The sequence below is a fragment of the Pholcus phalangioides genome, unplaced genomic scaffold (assembly GCF_987345545.1).
Source record: "Pholcus phalangioides strain wild (caught in Gottingen) unplaced genomic scaffold, Ppha-v1.0 ptg000014l_1, whole genome shotgun sequence".
NCBI lineage: Eukaryota > Metazoa > Arthropoda > Arachnida > Araneae > Pholcidae > Pholcus > Pholcus phalangioides.
In genome coordinates this window covers 24,322,515-24,349,338 of record NW_028301607.1, presented here as the reverse complement: position 1 = coordinate 24,349,338, position 26,824 = coordinate 24,322,515, and the positions used below count along the sequence as shown (strand labels likewise).

Genomic DNA, 26,824 nt, shown 5'->3' with positions numbered 1-26,824 from the left:
GTATTCATGCTGTGGAGTTGAGGTTGTTTCGTGTTCGTACTGCCATCTGTCTTTCATATTCTGAAGTGAATGGGGGGGGGGAAAGCTTGAATTTTCAAGTTATGTCGAAATCGTGCTGTAGGTCTGCCTGCTCTCTGTCGTACTGCATGGCGTGTGAGGCGGCACTTTTTATTTGTACCTACTCGGCACAAAAATCATTCACAACGTTTCTGAAGTGCTGGATCGACAGTACGAAATCGGAAGTCTATCTGTCAATCAGTGTTTATGCCGATTTCCTGCCGTTTCTTTCATTTTCCTTTAGCACGGCAGCATGTGCGTTAAAATTCGGAGTAGAAGGAGCGCGTGGACCACCAGACCCCAATGTTCATTTCAGTTTTATTATTAAAGCACAAGGAAATGAATTTGGTGTGGGTTTTTAATTCAAAAGACACCCAAATTAGACTCTTTCGAGTTTTCTTTCGCGTTCTTCGCTCTCTTCAGTTGCTCTGTGAGAGCGTTATGTATGCTAAAGTACTACATGGCTTATATTGGCGTTTTGTTCTGTAGTTTATTCGTCTACACTATTTTTGCCAATGGAAATCATCTTCAACCTCCACATTCCGTCTTCACAAGTTCCTAGTCAATGTTTCGAGACACGTTTTGGAAATCACGCGAAAACGTAACGACAGGCTGCTAGACAACAAATAGTTCCAGCGCATCAAAGAAAGGGACTATCCGGATATTAACCAGTCACCTGGCTACGGCAGTACCTGCCGTTCGCGTCCATACGTAACGATCGTTCTTACGACGGCATATGCCGTCATGTGGATTTTCGGTCTTTATCACATGGATATGATGGAATAATTCGTCATGCAGCTGCTGCCATCGCACAGGCCACTAGATGGAGTTGAACAATTATATTTCAAGGTCTGCGGTTATTATTAATATTATCTTCGCTAGGCTTTGCAAGACTGAATCCTCAAGCGATTTTTTAATATATGTTCTATCTTATAATTAGTAACATTCAAGGAAAAAATCCAAGCTTTACATATAATTTTACGAATTTCGTTACATTATTTTAACATGAATTACTTAGAAATATTTTTATGCATTCATTTTGAACTTGAACAACTCATGCTGTGTCATTGCATATTTAACTAAATAACAATTCAACATTTCTATTTAGAAATCTAATTAGTTTTACTAATAACTTTTATTGTTATTACTTCAGTGATTTTAAATACACATCCAAGAACATTAGTATTAAAGTTTTTATGAAAATTTGAATCAAAATATTTTAATAGCTTCAAACTTCGAAAAAGGGAAAACCGTGCTCATCTTTATAAAAAGGAGCACCGCGGGTAGCATACGGAGAAATTAATTCGCCAGATGATTGTGGTTAATACTGACGAGGGAAGGGTTCCAAGGTGTCGTCCTCAAAAAGTATGAAAAACTTAAATTACGTTTATTTCACCCAGGAACACATAAAAACCAAAAACAATTACCGGCGAAATGCAATTATTAAAGTCGCAAAAAATTGTTAGAAATGTAACAGTTGGCTACTCATCGCATTTCACGCTTCTTGGCAATATCTATACAAGAAACTTTTTTTCCCCCCACCTTCTTTCCCTTTCTTTCCAACAGCTTCTCTGTTCCATAGAAACTAGTTATGTATTTCACTTAACGTCTCTGACGTCATTCTAGGGTAGCGGGATTTTTTAATTCATTCTTGGCCTCTATTGGCGTTCGAAATATTAATATTTAAATTTTTTTTGAGTGACCCATAATATTTCCTCCGGATTTTTAAATATTTTTCCGCATATTTAGACGAGTATATGATCAGTGGTAATTTTTTCAAATCTTTTCGAAGACATCACCTTAGGACCCCTTCCTTGTGAGATGAACTTCCGAAAGAAAAGTTTGTTGTCACCGCAGGGAATCAAACTCCGATTTCTGTACCACAATCGAAATGTGAGAATGTTCCGAAGAAACTTCCCTTGAAAATTATCGCATGAATAGTACTTTTTCGGGAAGAGCTCTCTGGTAATTTTTAGGATTTCAAAATTATCACCACTTTTGCAACAGTTCGTTCAAGTCGAATAGAAGTGTATCTGGTAACTACGGACAAAAACTTGTTATTGAGAAAGGGAGTTATCTTCCTCCAAAATCTCCCTAAACGAATGTTGAAGATTATGTGACCTCAAACACAAAACCGCTTAAGAGACAACCAACATTTATTCCAGTAAAATCTGGTCAAAAGAAAGTTATGTAATGGTGACAAAATTACTCGGGAATTTTCCATCCGGATAAACAACGGGAACTCGGTAATTGTACCGTAAGTATTCCGGGTAATAACTTCAGTCCACACAATGGAGATTTTTCCCCCCACGGGGAACAACTTCTCTAAAACTGAGCCTGCGCAATGTTGAGGAAATGTCTAACAGTTCTTTGTCGGTAGAAATATTCCAGTCCCGTTACACAAAAACACATAAAAGACGAGGAACGAAGGAAAAGGCATTTTCCTCTCAGAAGGAAATACCAAACATACTCCCCGTCCATTTTCTTTCTACGAAAATGAAACTTATACTCGAGGACACAAAGGGACTTGCTGTGTATCAGCCATTTGGGATTTTTATCTATATTCGCTCCCTTGGTTTTAATGATTCTGAAGATCGTTTTGGAGCTAACAACAAAACGGATACTGAACTCTCGTCTTTGAGATAGGACTCGTGAAACTATTTGAATTCAGTCGCAAACATGCGCCGTGTATAACTTATAGTGTGTTTCATGTTTTTACTTAAACTTTATCCCATGCATTTTTTTGATACTAATGGTTATATTGTTCCGAATAATCTCCAACACAAGCACATGAAATAAGTAAAAGACGAAACAAAATGCAGGACACGTCACAGATTCCTTTAGAACAGCTATTTACTCGTTTTAACAAGCAGAGATCTGGCTATACACGCCAAAACCGAGACCCCCCCCCCCAACCCCTTTACGATCAAAAAACGCAAAAAACGCATTTGATCATTTTTTGTCGCACCACGGTCATTTCCCCCCCCCCCCCTTAAGAATAACGGCAGTAAATTGATTTATTATTTATGTTTGCGTTTCAAGAAATGCTGCCATCTTTCTTCGAATCCGGAAGCAACAATTGAGTATGTTGTTTTACCTGCATATGTATTACGACAGGAAAACGAGACGAAATACGGTCGAACTTCGTTACGAAATCGAAGAAATACAAACAAATTTCGTACTAAACGAATTTTGTATCAACCATCAAAACAGTTGATTTATTATATACGATGTGAGAAATATGTACTTAATTCGTATTGAGCAAAAATTATAGTGAGCAAGTTTGCCTTGAGAGTAGGTTCGACCACACGCCCGTTTTAGCCTTTAGTTTATAGATAAATTGGTTTATGGAAAACTCACAGCCAAAAATTTCACCGACGGAAAATTCACGCACTAACGATTCACCGACAACAGTTCGACACAAATCAGTGAGCGAGGAATGACCGAGTGAGTCAGTAAATGATACAGTAATTAGTGAGTAACTGGTAGAGTGGTTAGTGTTTGGGAGTGAGAGCAAACTAGTAATTGAGCGAGTGATAGAGTGAGTGACCTAGTGAGGGAGTGGGGGACCCAGTTGATGAGTAACAGAGTGCACGACCTAGTTAGTGAGTAAGCGAGTGGGAGTGAGTGAGAAAGTAACAGAGTGGGAAACTTGGTGAGCGAGCGGATGACAGAGTGAGCGATCTAGTTAGTGAGTAAGCGAGTGAGAGTGAGCGACTTAGTGAGTAAGCGAGTGAGAATGAGCGACTTAGTGAGTAAGCGAGTGAGAGTGAGCGACTTAGTTAGTGAGTAAGCGAGTGAGAGTGAGCGACTTAGTGAACGAACGAGTGACATAGTGAGCGATCTAGTCAGGGACTGAGTGAGCGATCAAGTCAGAGATAAACGGGGGTGAGCGACCTAGTTAGTGAGTAAGCGCGTGAGAGTGAGTGACCTGGTTAGTGAGTAAGCGAGTGAGAGTGAGCGACCTAGTTAGTGAGTGACGGAGTGAGCGACCTAGCCAGGGAGTAACAGAGTGAGCGACCTAGTCAGAGAGTGACAGGGTGAATGACTTAGTCAGAGAGTAATAGAGTGAGCGACCTAGCCAGTGAGTAACAAAGTGAGCGACCTAGTCAGAGAGTAACAGAGTGAGTGACTTGGTCCGAGAGTATTAGAGTGTCCGACCTATATATATATATATAGCCAGGGAGTAACAGAGTGAGCAACTTAGTGAGTGGGGGGGGGTGACAGAGTGAGGGACCAGGTGATTGAATGTATAGAAGAGTGAGCAACCTAGTGAGTTGATGATAGAATGAGTGTGACGTAGTGAGTGAATGACAAAGTGCGCAACCCAGTGAGAAAGTGAGCGACCTAGGGAGTAAACGAGTGACCTGAGACCCATTCGCAGACTCGTTTCTTCACTCATTCATTCACTCCCCTCGAACTGTTATCGGTGAATACTGCGGACACGGTAACCACCCTGCATAAAATGACACGCGCGTCACTTACGCAATAAATGACTTTATACACCAATAATTTCCAATTAAAAATGAATGGCGCAATTTACGGCTGTGGCTGACATCTTCTCTTGCGAAACACCGCACCATAACTACGACTAATGAAGAAAAAAATAATTAATTGACTTTAAATACTTCTTTCCCATTAAAAAATAATATTTAAATATCTATAATAATATAATAATTCTGAAAACTATTTCCCTCTAGAAATTGCAATTGCGAAAGAAATATACAAAAAACAAAAAAAGTATTCAACGAAATACTAAAAATGTTTGAAAAATGAAAACATTGTTTTTTTCCAGACGATTTACAACACAACAACAACAACAACAATCTTCACGATTATTAAACAATTTTTATATTTCTCTCTCCATCATTAACTATATTTCTTTGAACGAAATTGGGAATAGATTACCCTTTTATCCAGTCTTATAATGACCGGTAATTAAACAAGTTCCTTAAATTACGCGAATTTCTTGAGAAAAAAAAACTAATTCATTTTTAAAATTTATGTATTAATGAGTGATTTTTATTAAAGTATTTCCAAAAGTAACGAGTTAATTAATGGAATCGGAGATAGAAGTACGTACTTGGAAACTCGTTTTTTTTTTCATTTGGCACGAGAATTGAGTTAATTAATTGACTGTAAATATGCTTTATGAGGAATGTTTCGAAATGTTTTTGAAGCATATTAATTTTTTGTTATTGGTTGTTTTGTTATTGCTTTGTGGATTTTCGAATGGTTTTTAAATTGTTGTTTTTGGTGGCAATTTTATGTGTTTTTCTTATATTGATAATAATTCGAATTTTGTTGGTTTCGCGCTTGTTTTCATTTCTTTCGAGATGAATGTTCTAGAAACTTGACCTTTCTTGATACAGGGGTTGACTCAGCTGCTGCATTGTGTGTGTGTGTGTGTGTGTGTGTGACTGCGCTGTCTGCGGACGCCTCTGGATAGCTATCTTTTCCAAAGAACCCATTTATTTTTTGTGATTTACGGAAACTTTGCTCCCGATATTTCGCTTCCGACGTCTCGTCTCCCCGACGTTTCGCCCCAGTACATTTCGCCTGCCCTGACCGTATGAGTGACCAAGTCAGTGGCCGTATCAGTGACCAAGTAAGTAATATGTAAATGAGTCGAAGGTTTTTAACAACTGGCTGTTAAATTCAAGTCGCCATCTGGTGGCAACGTCAGCAGTTGTGAGCTTGGTCTGAATCTGGTCCGGCCGTCCATGTACGGTCCCTTTCAGTGTACACGAGCTCCAAGGAAAGATTGAGCGATTCGGTGCCTCTGTAGTCTAGTGAGTGGTCTAGGGCGTTGGTTCGATAAAAACCTTCGTATGGTAGCGGAGAGTGACGTCATCCTTGCATAATAAATGAGTGATCGCTTAAGTGACAATGTGAATGGCCATATGAGTGATCGTTTATATGGTCATTTACTCAGTCATACAGTCATGAACGCTCACTTATTCATACAGTCACTTACTCAATCCCTCATACAGTCACTTACTCAATCACTCATACAGTCACTTACTCAATCACTCATACAGTCACTTACTCAATCACTCATACAGTCACTCACCTCCTTATATGGTCAATCACTCACTTGGTTACTCATACTGTCAGAGCAGGTGAAATTTCTAGGTGTGAAATGTATCGGGGGCGGAAAGTCAGTGGCGAAATTTCCGGGCGTGAAATGTACTGGAGGGGGGGGGGGGTAAAACAAACTAAGGGCGGAATGTCTGGGCGAAATGTAGGAAGAGAAATTTCCGGATCTCATCTTCTCATATTTTGCAGCCTACACCTATGAAGCATTTGACTTTCCTTGGTGTCAGGTCTTTTCCAAAGAGCTCCCACATATTAGGCAAGAACCGCGTACGCGTCTTTTTCTAGACACAAGAGTCTCCGACCCTTTTCTGGAAAAAATAACCCTTTTCTAAACCTCCTTCCTCATTTCTAGCATTAAACAAGGCTATTTCGCATTACAAAACGTGGTAATATCGAAATAGCATTGTTTAATATCTCCGACCCATTTCTAACAGTAGGAAAGCCTCTCACTTATTCTCCAGGAGGTACTCAACCTCTCGTTCCTGAAGAAAAGAAGGCCTCTCGCCTTTTCTCTTGGGGGGGGGGGGGGGCTTCTACGCAGTTTTAAAGGTAAGAAAGTTTCCTAATTTTTCTCCAGTGGAACTCAGTCTTATTTCTAATGGTAAGGAAGAATCTTGTTTTTTTTCCAGAGGCACTGAAGCCTATTTCTAACTCAAGTTTTCTAATGGTAGAAAGCCTCCTTAGTTTCCAGAAATACTCAAGCTTTCTACGAATTTCCAATGGTAGAAAGCCTCCTACCTTAGTTTCCAGGAGTACTCAAGCTTTCTATGCATTCCTAATGATGGAAAGCCTCCTTAGTTTCCAACGTACTCAAGCTTTCCATGCATTTCTATCGGCTTCTTCTCTATTCTCCAGGAGTACTTAACTCAAGCCTTCTAAGCAGTCAAAAGACCGCTAAGCCTTCTAAGCAATTCTTACGGTAAGGAAGCTATACCTGCTGTCTCTCCAGTAGTATCCAACCAAGGCTCCCCACCCCTGAATTTCCAGGCGGCACTCGTAGCATGAAAGGTTGGAAAATCCGCTACTACACTCATAATTTTGGGAAGTCGCGTGAATGGAAATAGATGATTGGCGTAGAGTCATTCTCATGGGAATAGAGCGTCTGTGTTTTGGTGGCTTATTTTTTCTGAGTTTTGTTTCCTCTTCGTTGATGTTTTTAAGAAACGGATTTACTGGAGCGATTTCCATTTGTTGTTGATGCCGGCGAGGGGAAGAGGAATCGGTCGATAGAAAAGCACATTGATATGATGAGGAGGATCGCAATCGAGCGAAAGGGAGGATAGGATCCTTGTCAATAGATCCATCCAAGCGGATGAGGTGTAGCTTTCAACCATGGCTTCCAGAAGGGAGAGAGAGAGAGAGAGAGAGATAGGGACTATAGTATCATCATCAGATACCCCATCAAGACTATTGGGGCGTTAACAACGCAGCGACTCCCAGTAAATCCACTCTGTTTTCATATACACTTTAGAGTAACTTAAGGAGTATCGCATTGAAGCTTTATGTTACAGAATAGATGGAATTTTATATGAATTACTTGTCTTTTTTTCCCTTTGTTTCCTTTCCAGGGCATAAAAGACACAAGTTTTGAAGGCCAAGAGAATGTTTTCCTTTTCCAGGATAAAATCCCTTCTCATCCGAAATATCTCTTTAGAAACCGAATATTTCTATAATTTGAATATTCGGGTTCGTTATTGAGTGAACAAGTAACAGAGTGGGAAACTTAGTGAGTGAGCGAGTGACAGAGTGAGCGACCGAGTTAGTGAGTAAGCGAGTGAGAGTGAGTGACCTGGTTAGTGAGTGAATGACAAAGTGGGTGACCTGGCTAGTGAGTGAATGACAAAGTGGGTGACCTAGTTAGTGAGTAAGCGAGTGAGAGTGAGCGACCTAGTTAGTGAGTGAGTGAGTGACAGAGTGAGCGACCTAGTTAGTGAGTGAGTGAGTGACAGAGTGAGCGACCTAGTTAGTGCGTGAGTGAGTGACAGAGTGAGCGACCTAGTCAGAGAGTAACAGAGTGAGCGACAGAGTGAGCGACCTAGTCAGAGAGTAACAGAGTGAGTGACAGAGTGAGCGACCTAGTCAGAGAGTAACAGAGTGAGCGACTTAGTTAGGGAGTAATAGAGTGAGCGACTTCGCCAGGGAGTAACAGAGTAAGCGACCTAGTCAGGGAGTAACAGAGTGAGCGACCTAGTTAGTGAGTGAGCGAGTGATAGAGTGAGGGACCAGGTGATTGAATGTATAGAAGAGTGAGTTGATGATAGAATGAGTGACCAACAAACTTTACTTGCTTAAGAGATTGCGAAGTGGTTGAGGGATGGGCGTGTCAAATCCGTTGGAGCATAAATGTAGTGTGTGTGTAAGTGATCCCAAAACGGGAATGCTTCAACATGCTGGAACCATATGCGTTCTTTGATGGATGAAGGAAGACCCGGATTTGCACCCCACCAATACCACACTGGTCGGCTGAAGTTTGCTTTTCTGTGGTCCCCAACTTCGAGGCGCAAACACGAGTCGATCTCCCCCGTAATAAATCTCGATACAGAGAGAAACAGGCCAACAACAGTACAAATATTGAATCATTACACTTCACTTCTGAATGTAGATGGCAGCACTGAAAAATCAGACACAACTCTATATACTCACTCAGACTGTTAGGTACACACCCTCACACTTCCGGCATAACTCACTCGGAAGGAAATTGCCCATGGCGATAGACCGGAGTTGTGCTAGGTTTGAAAGAAGAAAAGAAATAAGTCCAGATACGAGTTCGCAAGAATTAGAATTATTCCTCAAGTAAACACAGGGGCCCTATTACTATTAATACTGCTACTTGACCGCACATGCACCTCGTCAACATTCGTCTGCGGAACTTCTAACGAATTGGTACATTCCGTAACACGTGTTCTGAGTCGTTCTAACTTATTTATGTTGTTAGAGTTATGTCTGTTTCGTGTTCTTCTGGTGCTGCCATCTGTTTTTACTATTTTGAAGCGAAAATAACTGATGCCCTAATTTTTGTATATAGATAGAACCGCTCACAATCCCGGACTGATGCAGAAGCTCCTCATTTCCGTTACCTCATATGAGGCAAAGAGTTGTGACGAAAAATTAAAGTTAGCGAAGATTTATGGCAGTGGCCTCCTGTGCCTGCGCTCGCAAGTACCAATTCGCTCCCGATGTTCACCCAGGTGCAGACAACTCAATTCAGTGTAAAATGAAGCTATTCGACTAAAAATCACATCCGTCAAGAAAGTTAGTCGCTCTCTCTCTACGAGCGCCCTTTGCCACCCTTGCTATTGTGGCACTACCACAAATTTTACTACGAAAGATGCTTGTTTCAGGTATGTTTCATCACCACTTGAGATAAGAACATACTTAAAACCATGTTTCTTTGAGCAAGATGTAAAACACCTTTATATTGGATATACAAAAATATAGTTACTACTTTATTACAGCCCTTCACTAAAAGCAAGTACTTTCCTTTTCCTTAATTATCGAATTTGTTACTACTACTTAACCGTACATGCTCCTTGTAAACATTCCTCTGAGGAATGTCTAACGAATCGGTACGTGTCGGAACGTGTGTTCTGAGGGTATGTGTGGCTCTCACATATTTTGGTTGTTTGTTTCGTGCTACATCGGTGCCGACATCTGTGTTTTAAATTTGTGTGCGATTGGAAAACCGCAGTGAAATTGCAGCATCAGGATGAGTCTTCAAACACCGGAGAGCTCATGTGATTCCAGCAATGAGGGAACTGAGGGGGGGGGGGGGCAAAGAGGGCAATTGCCCCGGGCAGCAAAATTTAGGAGACAGCTGATTCTTAGTGAGAACAGAAACCACCGTTATAAAATCATCGAATTTTTTAGTGGTGAGGGTGACAGTCATATTTTTGCCCCTTCCCACACACACACGCACGCACGCACATACACAAATCCCAGCTACAAAGCCCACCCCATGTTCATCATTAAATACGCACAACTGCCTTTACAGCGTATTTGTCCCTATTGTCTTTAGTGTATTGGAGATACACATATTGCTCTACATTTCTATTATATTTCAGTACGAGAAGCGCTTGTTTAGGAGAGTTCTCTAGTCAATTTTTTTTTTTACTTTAGTTTTGAAACACTATTCATGTTATGCCAACGGTAGAATTAAATCCCGCACATTATTCGTTAAAGTTCCTTGAATGGGAATTAATGACATGGGGGTATCTCTCATGATTCATGAGAAGAGATATGGCCGGAATGTTTGGTTCCTATAACACTCCCACCACTAACGAGATTCCAACTCCAGAAGCTAAATATATAGTAGTGAGACAATCAATTGCAACGAAATGCGATTTAAATGAAGCGGCGTATATACGTATACGTGAGTGTATATCAATGTGCGTGTCATCAAACATCGCCTGAGTGGTGCATGTTGCTTCGAAGTCATATAGTGATACGTATGTATACATAAGCTTTTGTGGAATTCGATTCGAGTGGATGGACGACGACGACGAAGATGGACTCGTCGGCGGAATTTAATGAGATTCTGCAAATACAAGATACTCTAACACTTTCCCTGTCTGGTAATGTTCTTCGATAAATTAGGATCTATATACACTATACACTGCCGTTACTGGCCGGGCACACGCAGGCCATTGCTCAACTGATGCTTGCTTGGTGTCAGTATGAGAAGTAGTGTTAAGGAGTCGCCAACGGATAAGGTATATACAGTATATACGAAAAATATATTTCTAATGCATTTCGACACACAGTGGGTGTCGTCTTCAGAGGAAAAAAAAATATTTAACCACTAATCACACGCTAACCGAGGATCTCACTTAGGTTGGATACTAAATCCAACCTCTCGTTTGCTCAGCGGAAAAAGTACGTCTGTTCACTTCAAACGTCGTGGTTAGAATGAAGCTTAGAGCTTGTGTGTAAGACTAATGCAGGGCCCTGATGGGATGCTTGCGAAATAATTTATGTTATTTAATATATATTTTTGATGGCCCGAATATATGTGCCTTCAGAAATATATTAGTAAATTACAATACATCAACACCACCGATCGCAATGTCATGGCTTACATTCGTTACGAACCGGAATTCTAAGCAAATTCGAGTAGACCAATCGGGTCGATCTATTTCGCAAGCGTCCAGTCAAGGCGCTGCATTAGCTTCACAAGGAGGCTTCCAGCTTCCTTCTGACCACGACGTTTGAAATGAATAGACGTACTTTTTTTTCCTGCTGAGCAACCGAGAGTTAAGATTTGGTGTCCAACCAAAGTGGAATCCTCGGTCAGCGTGATTAGTGGTTAAATGTTTTTTTCCTCTGAAGACGACACCCACTTTTGTGTGTCGAAATGCATCAGGAGTTTTTGTATTTTTCGTTTATTTGCATTTAACGAAGCTTCCCACCTTTTTTTCACTGGAGCACTCAAGCCGCCTGCGAATTTCAAAACCGTAAGGAAGTCTCCATGGGTACTCAAGCACTCGACACGACGCATTTGCAACGGTGAGGAAGCCTCCTACCTTATTTTCCAGGAGCACGATCGACTCCTTCCATGCATTTTTAACGACCCTTCAATAAGATTTGTTGAATAGGCCATTGTTTCAAAATTAATTGTTGAAAAATTCATTGTTAAATAGGTCATTGTTCAAAAATTTATTGTTGAATAGACCCATTGTTTTCTGTTGAATGGACAATAACTTCAACATATTTTGTAGAATAAGTCAGTGTTCCAAAAATCCATTGTTGAAGTGGCCACCGTGCAAAAATTCATTGTTGAATCGGCCATTGTTCAAAAATACAATGTTAAACGGACAATGACTTCAACATGTTTCGTTGAATAGATCATTGTCGTCACTTGTCCAGCTGGAGCTGAACATGCATTTCGTCGTCCCCATTTAATATTGGATTACAGGTTAAAGGTTCAGAAATGCCATGTCGAGAATAGGCTGCTTTTTAATGTCGCATTCTTGAATAGGCTACGTTTATTAAAATGCATTCTTGAATAGGCTATCGTTTATTAAAATGCATTCTTGAATAGGCTATCGTTTATTAAAATGCATTCTTGAATAGATATCATTCAAAAATTTCTCGTTGAATAGGCTATTATTTGATTATGAATTGTTGAAGAAGCTATTATTTGATTATGAATTGTTGAAGAAGCTATTATTTGATTATGAATTGTTGAAGAAGCTATTATTTGATTATGAATTGTTGAAGAAGCTATTATTTGATTATGCATTGTTGAAAAGAAATACGATAAACATGTTAAAGAGAAATACGATAAAAATGTTAAAGAGAAATACGATAAACATGTTAAAGAGAAATACGATAAACATGTTAAAGAGAAATACGATAAGAAATACGATAAACATGTTAAAGAGAAATACGATAAACATGTTAAAAAGAAATACGATAAACATGTTAAAGAGAAATACGATAAACATGTTAAAGAGAAATACGATAAACATGTTAAAGAGAAATACGATAAACATGTTAAAGAGAAATACGATAAACATGTTAAAGAGAAATACGATAAACATGTAAAAAAGAAATACGATAAACATGTTAAAAAGAAATACGATAAACATGTAAAAAAGAAATACGATAAACATGTAAAAAAGAAATACGATAAACATGTAAAAAAGAAATACGATAAACATGTTAAAAAGAAATACGATAAACACGTTGGGGTAAATCGAGAAGCTATCCATACTTAGGATAAGACAACCATAAGTATTCTTTATGGGCATTGTATAATATATTATCATGTGTATATATTGTTTAAAATTTTTTGTTAATTGCATTTTTAATTGGGTTGCTATATTTTTGAAATATATGACATCCATATTTGTTATGAGCATCTTTTTCTCAGCCCTCTCGTTGGGCATTTTGCCTGTTGTGGCATTGTATTTGTATTTGAAGAGGCTATTATTTGATTATGTATTGTTGAAGAGGATATTATTTGATTATGCATTGTTGAAGAGGCTATTATTTGATTATGCATTGTTGAAGAAGCTATTACTTGACTATGCATTGGTGAATAGGACGCGGGTTCTCGAACTGTGCGCCGCCAATCTTCCATCGCGGGGCGTGGGCTCCCGACAAAAAATTTTTCGAAGAGACTCCGTTAAAACTCTTTGTCAGACTCTGTACGCTCTGGGGTGCTCCGGATGAGCATTGTTCAGGGAAAGGAGTACCAAGGGTGAGAAAAGTTTGACAACCCCTGGAATAGGACATTGTTAAAAAATAAGGGATATTGAATAAGTTTATACATTGTTTTAAAACACATTTTTTATACATATCATTAGTTCTTCCAACAATCCATTATTCCCATCAGCCTTATTTGGAAGTTTCTGGAAGTCTACAGAACAATCAGCTGTGCTTCTGAAGATTAATCTGCATCATCTGAGACAAAAGGGTGAACCATGCAGGCCATTATTATTAACGGAACACACACACACACACACACATTTCCCAATATTTGTCATGGTCAAACGGCAAGTTATTGCCACGACCAAAAGATGATCAGTTTTAATCCTCTGCGGCTTCAGTCGTCCGCCCACTCTATTGAAAACATGTTCAAGAACTTGATGAGTTAATTAATCGCCAAAATGCAGCCAACTCTCATTAGTATTAATAATTAACGGTTGTCTCCTTCCTCCTCCTAATTGAAAAAAGAAATAGTAATTATGATTTTCACAGCAAAATATACACGCATATTTCCAACGTCTATTACTCATCGTGGTCCGATGTCCAAACTCCTTCCATATCTGTGTCATAATTTATAATTACACGAAGTCGCCATACCCTGGCGAGGATTATTGCTCGTTTCCAGCGCTGGAGAATTTATGACACTTCTATTCATTAACAGTTAATTAGTTTGCTCTACACATTCAACAACTTGAACTTAATACAGGGTGTTTGGTAAACAACTATACCACTGTGAGGGTTGAGAACGAAAGAAACGATTTACTGATAGAAATGTTCTGTTTGTTTTACTATAAAGTGCAACCCCCGCAAAAATATAACATGTCCGGCCAGTGGACTGAAAAGGTTGTGCTTCCCTGAGATGTAGTATATTTTCATTGGAGAGCTAGTAAATTTTTAACCAGTAAAGAGCTAGTAAAATTGTGGTCGGCTGAAGTTGGTTTTCTGTGGTTCCCAACCTTCAAGGCGCGAATGCGAGTCGATCTCCGCGTATAAAAGTCTCGCCACAGAGAACAACAGGCCAAAAACGATAAAATTATTCAGTCATTACTCTTCAGTCATAGTGAGAAAAATTGGTGGAAGATGGCAGCACGACACATAACAAGCATTACACAGAAACAAACTTCACGTCAGGTTCACAACACATACGCGCACACACATTCCAACACGTACCAATTCGCTAGAGGAATATGGCCGAGGTGCATGTGTGGTTCAGTAGTAGTAGTAAATTTTTAACCACAAATTGTCCATCGTCACACTTCACTCATGGTTAGAAAAATTGATGCAGATGGCAGCACACAGACACAATCTTCACGTTAGGTTCTCAATACGTACACGCATATCCAAACATGTACCAATTCGTTAGGAGTTCCGCAGAGAAATATGAACGAGTCGCATGCGTGGTTTAGGAGTAAATTTTTAACCACGCCGAGTTTTTCGTATTAGTTGCGAATTTCGCGGATAGATGGCATCAAAAAAAATACTGGCCAGTTATGAGCACTGCTGCTGCGGCCATAGTCATTCAGTCTTCAATTGAGCCTCGGAAAATCGTAGGAGGCTTGCGTACCGCTAGATATGATATGAGAGGCATGCGTTGCGTTACATAACTCTTGAAATGTTCAGGAGGCACGCGTATTCCTGGAAATACGTAGGAGAATTGCTTACCCTTAAACATGCTTGCTACAAAAAAAATGTGGGCGTGCGTACGGTTCCTTCGAAAACGTAGGAGACCTGCTGAATTCTAGAAATGCATAGAAAGGGTGAGGAAGACTTGAAATGCGTCGCAGGTTTGATTACGGCAGAAAGTACGGAAGAAGATCGCTTACCACTGGACTTGCGTGTGAACGACTCGATGATTTTCTCTGGTGTTCCGTGGAACCATGGGGATGTGGCAGTCTTTTGGGGTTTCGCATGATCAAACGCACATGGAACCCTTGAAAATCCCGTAACCCGGAGAGTTTTCAAAGAAAACTTTCTTGTTACTGATACTCGCAAAGCTGTCCTTTGTTACGAATCTTGACGAGATGGTGCCATTAAAAAAAAGACCACTTGTAAATGGCTGACCGAGAGAGCATGCAAGCATGTGAGTGACCAAAATTTTGGTTAATGCAACGGAGTAATTTTTTATTCGGTGAGAATTAAATTATCGAGTCTGCCTCTGTGCGGACCCACTCATGCTATCGTCGCGGACCATGGGTTGAGAAATGCTAACTTAGACTATAGGTGATTCCAAATACAATTTGAAAAAAGTTTCGTTGCAGAAAGATATATCGTTGTAGCGAGGTTTCACTGTAATATAATTTAGCTTATATTAATCAATTATCCACTGTGCCTCTCTGTGTGAATTACGAAAATTTGATTTTCTGTGCATGAACCATCAAAGTCGGTGGGGGGGGGGGGGACAGTGGAGTAGTGAGGTCAAGGATTACTCTGTTTAGTTGGTCGCTCCGCCTTCGGGGGGGGGGTCATATTATTGCTCTTCTAAGAGCGATCCCTTAACATGGTTCTACTGTCAGTTTAATAGGAAAATTCCTTTTAAAAACAGATTAGGAGTTTCCAGGCTAAAAAAAAAGACAAAACAAAATAGGGAATTCCGGAGAAACACAAGTTTTTATTTCCCTATTTATTTGTTATTTTCCCGTCGCCAACTCCCAGGAATGCGGCGCATGCGCAGAAACACATTTCGCGCGCGTGGGGGGGGGGGGGGAGGGCGCTCCCGTGACGACGACGCCCCGGGAAACCTCAGCCCCGGCCCAAAGGTATTCCGATAGTGTTTCGTTTGCCGGAAACACGCTCTTTTCGTTCCTCTCTTTCTGATACATGTAACAACACGTTCGAGAGACTTCTTATACTGAAATAAGTTCGTTCTAAGAGAATCTCCTCTCGTTGTTAATTTGAATATTCTCCGGAGAAAAATATTCTGGAAAATTGGAGTATTTTTGATTGGTTTTTGTTTTCTTATCCCGTGTGCGCAAGAAAATTGTTTTTCCTTCCTGTGTGAAAACTATTTCAATAACTTTTTTTACGGGTGCGTTCGAACTTCGTTGCTTCAAGTGAGTAAGAATTTGCATATATGTCTATTTGAAACTCAATTCTTAATTTTTATTTGCATATATTCCATGAAAAATTTGCATTTATCTTATTTTATATTTTCTAATAGTCCGTAGTTGTGTTTCTCGGAAGAGTTTCCGTGAAACCGTGGATGTTTTTGATTCATTAGGAGTTACGTGGAGAATAGTAATAAATACCGAAGTCAAATAGTTTTGATAATGTTCTAGAGCAGTGTATCTCAACCTGGGGAGCCATATGGCCCTCTTACGGTCCTGAGATACTCCACGGGTGAGAATCAAGTTGAAAGGAGCCGTGAAAGGCTGCTAAGGGGACCGCAAAGTGCTGCGAAAGAAAAATTCAGATGAAAATAAATGATACCTTAAAGTGAAATATGGTGGGGAGAAAAGTGTGACTATTTTTTTTCAGAATGAAGCAGAACTGCCCATAGAGCCAGGGTCGTCTTAACACATGCGTCCAGCCGGACACAACCCGGGGAGTTGAGGAGGGCCTCGCTATAATGAGATTCAGTACTATATTGTTCGAGAATAAGTATGCAAATTTGTGTACAGGCACTCCCAGCCAGGTAGCCCCATCCCACGATGATGCTAAAGTGGTCTTTCGTTTACCCTAAGGGGTCATTCAAGTATTATGTAAGCAGTTTTTCAGCCATTTTTGATCCCCTTGTCGGCAAAAGTCATAGAATATTTCATGTCTTCAAAAAGGGGAGGTTGATGACGTATTACTTGAATGACCCCTAAGCATCTTAACACATAGGCCCAACCAGACATGACCCTGAACCTGATGCCAATAGTGAGTACGGCCCCGCATATATCACTATATGATGAGATCTGGTAACATAATTTGCGTTCCAGCTAAAGTAAGGCGCTCTAGAACGTCTTTTGTTGCCCGAGGGCCAGAAGTGTTGATACGGCATTGCACAGAACCCCCCCCCCCTTCCACGAAAACCCTCACTGTCTAGTAAAGTCGCAATTGTCAATGTTGCTCTCAAGCACAACATGGTTTTCTTATATTTTTTAAGTAAATGCATTGTGTATATTTTGGGCTCGTTTTTCGGCATTGATGTTTTTTAAGTGACTCCTAAACAGTGGATTTTTACTTGTGAGCTGTTTATAAAATTTCTATAATTACCAGCAGAATGTGTGGCTCAAAGGTATATATACGTCTCCTATTTCTTGACAAGCCAAGCAAGAACGGTTTTTGGGCCTTGCATTTCAGGGGGAAATACATACCATGTGTTGAGGAGACTCATATTGTTATGCATGCTTCAACAGCAATAGGTAGCCCCATCGGCAAAAATTAAATGACATTTTTATACCATTCAAATCTGCATTAACTGCAGTGTGTTCTCATTTGCCAGGTACCTCAATGCAATATTTCTTATTTTCTTTGAAAGGAAACTTCGTTAGGGACAGTGCGAATTTTCAGATCCACGTCAGAAGAAGTGAAACGGAGGAACGGAAATGCCGTAACCTTTTCTTTCCCTTAAAAAAACGAATACCTTTCTTTCTTTTCTTCCTTTCAAACCGAAGACGGCCTAGTACTTGTTCGTATTGGCACCCGTACACCTTTCAAGGTGGTTCAGTCACTGGTGCCCGCTATTGTACTGCGGTTCTCGTTCCTCACGTGCGTGTTTTTAGAGGTGCTATGCGCTATGGGTCCTCATTTCTTCTTCATGGACAACAACGCTACACCTCATCATCGTACAGTGGCTGTCGCAGAGCTGTTGGAGAGTGAAGATATTCAACGCCTTGATATGCCGGCGGAGGATTCCCGCATCTAAATCCAATCCAACACGTGTGGGACACTCTGGGACAACCGTCTTCAACCCGTTGCTCGCGAGCACTATGGTGCTCCTCGAAGCACCTCAGTGCTCGTGTCTGATTTCGTGCTCGCGAGCACTTGATCTACGTTTTGATTTGACACCTTGTAAAAATTGCATCAGAACATAAAAATTGATGCAGATTTCAGGCATACATTATGTCAAAGTTGCCGTCATGGGGCACTCTTCATTTAATGATGGGTATATGCAGTGCTCGCGACTCGAGAAAGGTTGAAGACCCTACTCTAGGGAGACGCTTGACAGTACTTCATCAGTCGCCAGCAACGATTCCGGAGCTGCGATTGGCGCTACAACAGGAATGGGCAGCAACGCCTCAACATCTCGTTGACAACCTTGTACTAAACATGGGCAGACGATGTAAATCCTGCACAGCAGTGAGGGAGAGATGATCATATCCCCCCTACTAAAGCCTGAATTTCCCTTGTTCCCTTGCCAGTCACTTGTCACATAGACGTTTCTGTCTTCTGTCCAATTGCGTTCAACGCTATTTTTTCAATAAAGTTCCTTTTTATCCTCTGGAAAATTATGTTTACTTTCCCCATGTTCTTACGTCTTGGGGATCCTATGCTATTATTTGCGTCGCTTTGGAACACTTTTGCAGACGTTACATTAGAAAAACCATCTCGTCCTTAATTTTTGCACGCCAGTGTATTTTACGATCAAGACGAGACATATTTTATGATCAAGATTTGACTAAACATTGTTCGTTTAGTATATGTTGCTAATATAGAAAGAATATATAGTGTTAACAGGGTAATTTGTAATTTTACTCCGGCTTGAGCTGTACGTAATTTATGGTAATTTATACGACTGCTTAATTGCGGGAGGAATTCTGTGGTGTTTGAAATCGATAAAGAACTCGTTCTTCATCAGCGCCCTTTCTTAGCAACTCTTGTGTATTTAGTGTGTGGGTTGAGAGTGGTTTACAGAAGCAGCCGTTTGATGCAGCCATGTCAGGTGAAGATAGGGAGAGATCTGAATTCTGACTCTACTACAAGCGTGGGTTCGAAACGAAATGCCAGCTATTGCGGGGAGTACGTTGTCTATCCTTTTTTAGAATGGAATATAAACTAGTCCGATAGTTTCGTCCTCCATCTTGGAGAGGCTAAACCAGTTTTTGTTTGTTCAAATTGGAGTTTAATCGTTTAAAAAAAAGGGAGGGTGCGATAATGCTAACATCACACTTAACATAAACATCGCAGATCAGTCAAGGCTGACTCATCCGTCATCTCTGAAAAAAAAAAGTATCAGTATTACCGTTATATAGCCAATCGCTGTCCCTTATACTACTCTTTTTTTAACGATTAGACTTCACTTTGAGCTTTATTTTTTTTTCAAACTGAGCACAACTCCGGTCTATCGAATGGACAATTTACTACAGAATGAGCTGTGCCGGAAGTATGAATGTGTGTGCCTAATAGTGAGTGCGTATATAGTGTTGCATCTTATTTTTCAGTGTCGCCATCTATATTTCAGAAGTGAAGTAAATGAAGTGTTATGATTGAATATTTGTACCAATGTATGAGATTCCATAAAATTTTGGGACAGAGTATGCAAACCGAGAGCAACACCTTGCATGATTTAAAGCCAAGGTCTGTAATAATCATTTTAACAACACATATATGCACATCCACCCTTATGGGGTTTATTATACACTACCTCTATGTTTAGACAAAGCTGAGAGGATTGCGGATGGATTTTTGAAACACTTCAAAAGCTGTCAGTCACGCATTCTAAGTGTAAAAAACTATCACACCGAGAAGAATCCGTAATGGAAAAGTGTATAAAAGACTGACTCTAACTTGACAATGGCAACTAGGAAGCGGAGTGTGAACGTGACGGCTGGAAGTTGACACTCGTCACACACACACACACACACACACATGGGTCACGATACATCGGAGGACGTGTTACGGGTGTGGTTCCGAACTATATACAGAAAATGGATTTCGCTTTGTTTTTTCCGGTCGTGAAATGTCTGAAGTAATACATACAAAGTCTCAAATCTGTCACAATGAAAGAAACGTGCGAATCCGCTACTCAAACTCACATGACATTTTGGAAATTCTTGGAATATTTCATATTATTCAATTCTTGTATTTGGCACTTCCTATAATATTCAACGTTTATATTTTGAGTAAGGATTGTTTGCCAATATCTTTATGAAATAGTATATCTACTTATACGCGATTTAGCACACACATAGTGTCTTCCGATGTATTTTCGTGCATAAAAAAATATGCCATTTTAAATCATGTCGGCGATGTGTGTGTTTTGTGTTGTGTGATGGAGATAAAATTCGGTCCTTTCTAAACCGAAAGTGATAAAGAGATTTCTGACCGCAAAAAAAAGTTAGAAGAAAGATGACACCCCCCCCCCCCCCCCATTACAGATTCGTCGTCAGATCTATTGAGGGCACTCCGCTAACCGAATGACATGATTGATGGCGAAGTTCGTAGATGGGTGAGACTGTTCTAGGAAAGCCAGGAAAAATATAATCAGGAATCGCATTCGAGCCTCGACTGTCTCTAATCGTCTAATGAAATAAACTAATCTTGTGTGTACATTAATGTAGGTTCATGTTAGGCGTGGGTGAGGCCTTGTCTTAGAGCAGTGATACCCAAATGGGGTACTATCGCAAAAAATTAATAAATAAATGCTAAATTGAAAGGAAAAAAAACCAAAATAAATTGCTTAACAGAAAAGTTTGCAAAAAGAACCGCTGCAACGTTGGTAGACTGCAGCAGTAATATTGTTATGATTTGACAAAAATTGTACTTTATTGACATCTCGTCAAGGAGATGAAACGAGGAGATCTCTCTCGATAGGAGATGAAACGTTGTTTTATATCTTTTGGTTCTTTTGCAGTCCAATAGATGACATTGCTATCCCATCATATTAACTAGTACTGGATAGAATGCCTATCCCATCATATTAACTAGTACTGGATAGAATGTCTATCCCATCATATTAACTAGTACTGGATAGAATGTCTATCCCATCATATTAACTAGTACTGGATAGAATGTCTATCCCATCATATTAACTAGTACTGGTTAGAATGTCCTCCATTGTTAGAGAACATTCTCGCTGGTAGTTGGCTATAGTTTCTGCTGCTATAAATGGGGAGTCCATATCAAGATTTACCAGCGGGTAGAGGGTCCAGGACTAAAAGTATTTTGATACCGCTATCTTAGAGAATGCAGTCTTCAGCACGTGACTAGTGAGATACTTGTATGGGCCATAGAGGTCCTTGGTAACGTGTGTAAAATAGCTTAGAGTTTCGTGGGCCTCATTAAAATGTCATATAGCCTGCACTGTGTTAAAGGTTCTCTTTTTTTTTTCCTCATACCGAGAACAACTCAGGTCTATCGCCATGGGCAATTTACTACCTAGCGAGTTGTGCCGGAAGTGTAAGTGTGTGTGTACCTAACAGTCTGAGTGCGTATCTAGTGTTGTGTATGATTTTTCAGTGCTGCCATCTATATCTCAGAAGTGAAGTGAGTGATGTGTAGTGACTGAATATTTGTACTGTTTGTAGGCCTGTTGTTCTCTGTGGCGAGACTTTTTAACGAAGACTCTTGTCCTAGACTGATTTTCTGAGCTCACTCTTGAGAAGAACAGCATGACAAGTTGCGAGGTAGTTAACCAGTCCTTGGCTCTGAAGATCCTTCTCATGTTGATGTATCAATATTATTGCGTTACACCTCCCGAATCCTGTATGGCGCAAAATTGTGATGCTACGATTGCAATCAATTAGACACTAGTGGAGAGAAAAAAAAAAGGAAAAGCCAAACATTGTCTCATAACGAGTGAAAAACTAGTGGACCCGCCCCCAACATCTCAAACACAATGATTCAGACGTTGTCCTGATCCTGTCTTGGACAGTCCCGCTAACTTATGAACCTCACCATCGATGATGGAATTCGGAATATACGCGATACGCACCGCAAATTCGACTCCGACACATCGTTTTCCATAACGAATCTTATTTTACAGGTGGCTGGCTGCTTGATCTTGTACATTTCAATCGGATGACACGAAAGACACACAATGTCAAACTTATTCAAAATAGCTGAGATGCCGGAAGAAGCAAATGGTCCTAACTTCAAAAATAGCTTTTACAATTCCTTGATATAACTGAATTCCCTCTGAAAAACTCAGAATACATTCCGCAGAACAGTTTCTGTTTACAAAGATCGCTGTAGCAGAATTCGAGAGATATTTTTAGCTTTTTTCTCAGCCGGAGATATCAAGGAAACAGTTATTTTCCGGATATTATGCTGAGGTGAGCTCGGAAAGAAAAGTCATCACGTCTCCGCCGGGACTCGAACCCAGGCCCTCTTGCATACCGGGCAAGCATGCTACCATCTACACCAGAAGAAAGAAACCAGACTTCTTCAGCTATTCAATGATATGTCTCGGCTACTTGACAAATCTGGCGCAAAACTTGAATCAAATACCGGATACAACTTGAAAAACCGGATTATTGCAAAGAGCCTGTTCAACGACATGTGCGTAGGCTAATAGGTAAATCCAAACTTACTGATAAAGAGCCTAGATAAAACCCGGGAGGGGAGGGGCTACCATCCCTTCGAGCTTATAAAGAATAATCCGAGAGACAAGGATGGGTTCTCAACGATCGTTCCACGGATATATATTCGTCCAAAAGTAACCACGCCCTGATTCCAGAGAGTTATGCTTGAGGTCACGTGACACGAGAAGAAGGAAAAACGTCACGATCTTTTATTTTCTTATCTTCCGACACCTTATCCAGCACCTCCTAGAGACAGAAGGCCTCTGCACTGTTTGCCATAAACGTCATTAAGATTACCTAGCAAGTTTGCCACATTTTGAACCGAAGCATCCTATTTCGTTTTTTATTATTTTGGCGTAGAATCTTCCTGGTTGGCTCACAAATACCGCATGGCGATTGGATGTGGGGCATAGGAAGCGTCAATTCTGATGAAGATAATTTCTTTTCCTTACAACGATGATACTGGCACGACCAGGGAATTTTTTTCCCTGAATATTCTGAGGGGAAAATGGACTACTTACTGACGTCACGAGTAGCGTGTGGAGGCCTTCTATCTCTAGGAGGTGCTGCCTTATCTACCTCCGTGTAATACGGAGGGAAAACGCTGGTTGTTCGGCTGGTACGAAAATTTCCCTTTTATCCGTGAACAGCGCGGATTATCCGTATCTCTCGGATTATTCTTTACAAGCATGGGGGGGATGGTAGAAGGTTGTTAGAGCAAATAATTTCAAGCCGTAAAACTATTATGCTTAGAAAGTGTTAAACAATGACCAGGATTTTTGAAATAATCCGGATTTTTCAATTACCCCCTAGGACAGATACGTTTGAAAGTATTGTAATTAAATTTCTCCATATTACAGCGCTATTTATCGGTGATATTTGTCACTAATTTGAAAATTAATAGAATGATTTAAAACTTACTGCTTTTTCTTTATGAAGATTTTGTGAATTTTTTTATCGTCGACATTTTTTTTTAGCTATTTAAGGTGTGTAGTAATTTTCCGGACACCCCGTATGCGTGTAACCAAATGTATTCGACGTCTCGCGTTCGCCTTGTTTGATAGAATTTCGATCGGAAGAAGATAGAAGAGAAGAGTCGGAAAATGAAGGACCCCGTGGAAAGGACGTTTCTATTTTTAGATCAACATCTCGTCCACATTTTGTTTGTTATTTCTCTATGGGAATCTTCGAAGAACGAGACCTCTTTTTTCTTCTTCTTCTCCTGAATGACAAATAGATTGGTTAAATGGAAATGACGGCTACAACCATTATCCGACGTCGCGTCTTGAAAACGATCTTGTCCCCGATGCCCTTTCTTTTTTGTGCGTTTTCTTAGATCTTTCTCGGTTTATTCACTAAATAACTCGTATTTCGGCTATTTCATACTGATTTCTTTTACCATTTATATATGGTGTTTTGTCATTGCAGCATGTCTCATTAGTAAAAGTATTTATCAGTTATTCAGCTTTCAAATTAGTATTATAATTTGTCGCAGGAACTAAATTTGTGAATAATGCAAACTAAAATACAAAGCTTTTTCAAAAAATTCATTTGTTTTCCCATACCCGGCTGTTTGGCAAACGAAGTCAAAGCTATTTGAAAACTGCTAATTATCATAATATGTAATTCATTCTGACCATCTGTAATCAATTTTTGCCTTATGTAGCCAATTTCCGCCAAACATCGCCTATTTAAGGCAGCAGGGTGAACTAATTTGGTTGGATATGCTCTCTCGGGAACACACACACACACACACAGAGATCGACGGGAAACATTGAGACAGGTTTTTCAAATCGCGATGTCTGGTGAGTGATTATAGCTGTAAAGCAGGGGTTTTTTAACCTTTTGTGTTTTACGGACTTTTTCCGTTATTCTTCATGCAATATTTACAGGGTAGGACCCCCCGATTTTAAAATGAAATAATTCGGAAACAGTGATCGTAGAAGAATAAAACAAGTGATATGACCGTAAAAATCTGATACACAGGTTTCAATAATATTTACAAATGTTTTTGACCGATGCCGCTGTACGCTGTAGTCGCAGTACGGTGTCCAAGAAATAGACTATATAAAATGTCTTTTACAAGATGGCCGTTGCAATCACATCACAATCGATTCAAAACGTGCGAATTTCGCTGCACAGAGAGGGCGCAAAGGAAGAATGAATTTTTCAGTCTCATATCTCAACGGAAATTGACTCACATTCCCCACAGATCAAACCTTTAAACTCGTTCAGTGTTTTAGGATTGTGTGTTCCGGAAAAGAGTGTCCTTCAATTTTTGCCCCAGAGAATCACAGCCACAGAATTTGTGATCAACCGATCATGACTCTGTGGTTACAATGTTCGGACCAGCGCTGTCTCGATGCCAAACCATAAGGATACTTATACAGGGTGCATATATGTAGCAAACAAAGGGGGGCGGGTTAAAATGCCATACGTTGATTCTAGAGGCATAATTTCAATAATAAAAAGTTTTCAAATAACGTGTAGTATTCAGATATACCATTCATGTTTGAAGGGGTTGTATAGTTATTAAAATATGAAAAAATAACTTTTTTATACGATCCCCGTGTGCCCCAAAACACAATTACACAGTTGTTGCCCTAATGCCAACAAAAAAATTTCATGTTTCTAAGTGCAATATTCACTAAGATATTCGAAAAAAGGATGAAATTCGATTAAAAAAAAACAGCGTACGGTAAAAATAGTTTTTTTCGCATTTAACGCTGTTTTTCCAACTTCCCTCCATTTTTCGAATGTGAATATCTCAGTGTAAACTGCACTTACGAACATGTAATTTTTTTGGCATCAAGGGAGAGACAGGGAAAGAACTTTCTAATTGAGTTCTGAGGGGCACACGGGGACCGTATAAAAAGTTTTTTCTTTTTTTATATATTTTAATAACTATATAATCCCTTGAAACATGAATGACATATCTGAGTACTACAAATTATTTGGAAACTTTTTCTAATTGGAAGTATACCTCTATGATCAATAGTTCGCCAGTAAAATAGCATACACCCCCCCCCCCCGTTTGCTATGTACCCTCATAGCGTCCTTTACATAAATGTTGGTGGGTTGATAATTTAATGAATTCCGTCGAAATCACAGAATCGATACCGGTGTTTGCGCAAGCGTCTGGCTCTCGGTTTGATATAAAAACTCAAAGCTATTCATGAAATGAAAATATATTCGTAACTTTCATTAGCGGAATTTCGAAAGGCGAAGCCAACGCTAATTACAAAAAATTCGAAACAATGAAATTTTAAAATATTTTCGATGTCTTTTTTTTTTAAAGTTATTATTTATTTAGATTTATTATGATTATTTATGATTTATTCATTTGCAAAAACAAAGATTTTTAACTAATGATCCGTAAAAATCTTGTTTTGAAACAAAAAGCCATCATGTAAACACAATTGTTGAATTTTTTATGTCTTTGCATTCGTATAGAAATATTCTTAAAAATATTCATGTTTAAGTTTTTTTTCTTCAAAAATTTCAATCTCGTGTTTTTTTTGTAAATTTTATAATCAAGCAAATATTTAACAAAAACTGTAAATCGATTCTCGTGATTAAAAAAACTTCAAGTGTTTCAGCTGCAAATAAGTTGGACATTTCATGTAATAAACACATGCTGCCCTGCATGATCCCCCCATGCATAAAGAGAGGTTAATACCTCATCATACGGGGAGGGGGGGGGGACCAAAAAGTGATAACACTTTCTTTAAAAAGGGGTTCAAATTCATCGATAAAGGGGAGAGGGTTTCGGGTTTGCTGACTTTTAATGACGGGGGTGGGGTGTTTGAATGATGCTTACGTCATCAGCCACTCCTGCCTCTTCGCAAGGAGGACACGCAAAGTCGTGAAGCGTTAAATGTTACGATAGCGTGTTAAGAAGGAAGCACGGCATAACAATCATAGGGCCAATATCATACAATCCTTGAAATTTTGGTACCTAACTTGCATCATTACTAGCCAAAAGGAAAATAACAAAGAATTTCATGCACAGA

General features: G+C 39.7%; 1 protein-coding gene across 1 annotated transcript in view; it reads left to right on the top strand.

Moving 5' to 3' along the window:
- Positions 1–16,122: 16,122 nt before the first annotated feature.
- The window catches only part of LOC149078309 (ras-related protein Rap-1b), a 101,617-nt gene continuing 90,915 nt past the window's right edge, over positions 16,123–26,824 (top strand). The window contains exon 1 of the mRNA XM_089241956.1: positions 16,123–16,415. The gene's annotated coding sequence lies outside the window, so the exon portion shown is untranslated. The remainder of the gene's footprint in view (positions 16,416–26,824) is intronic.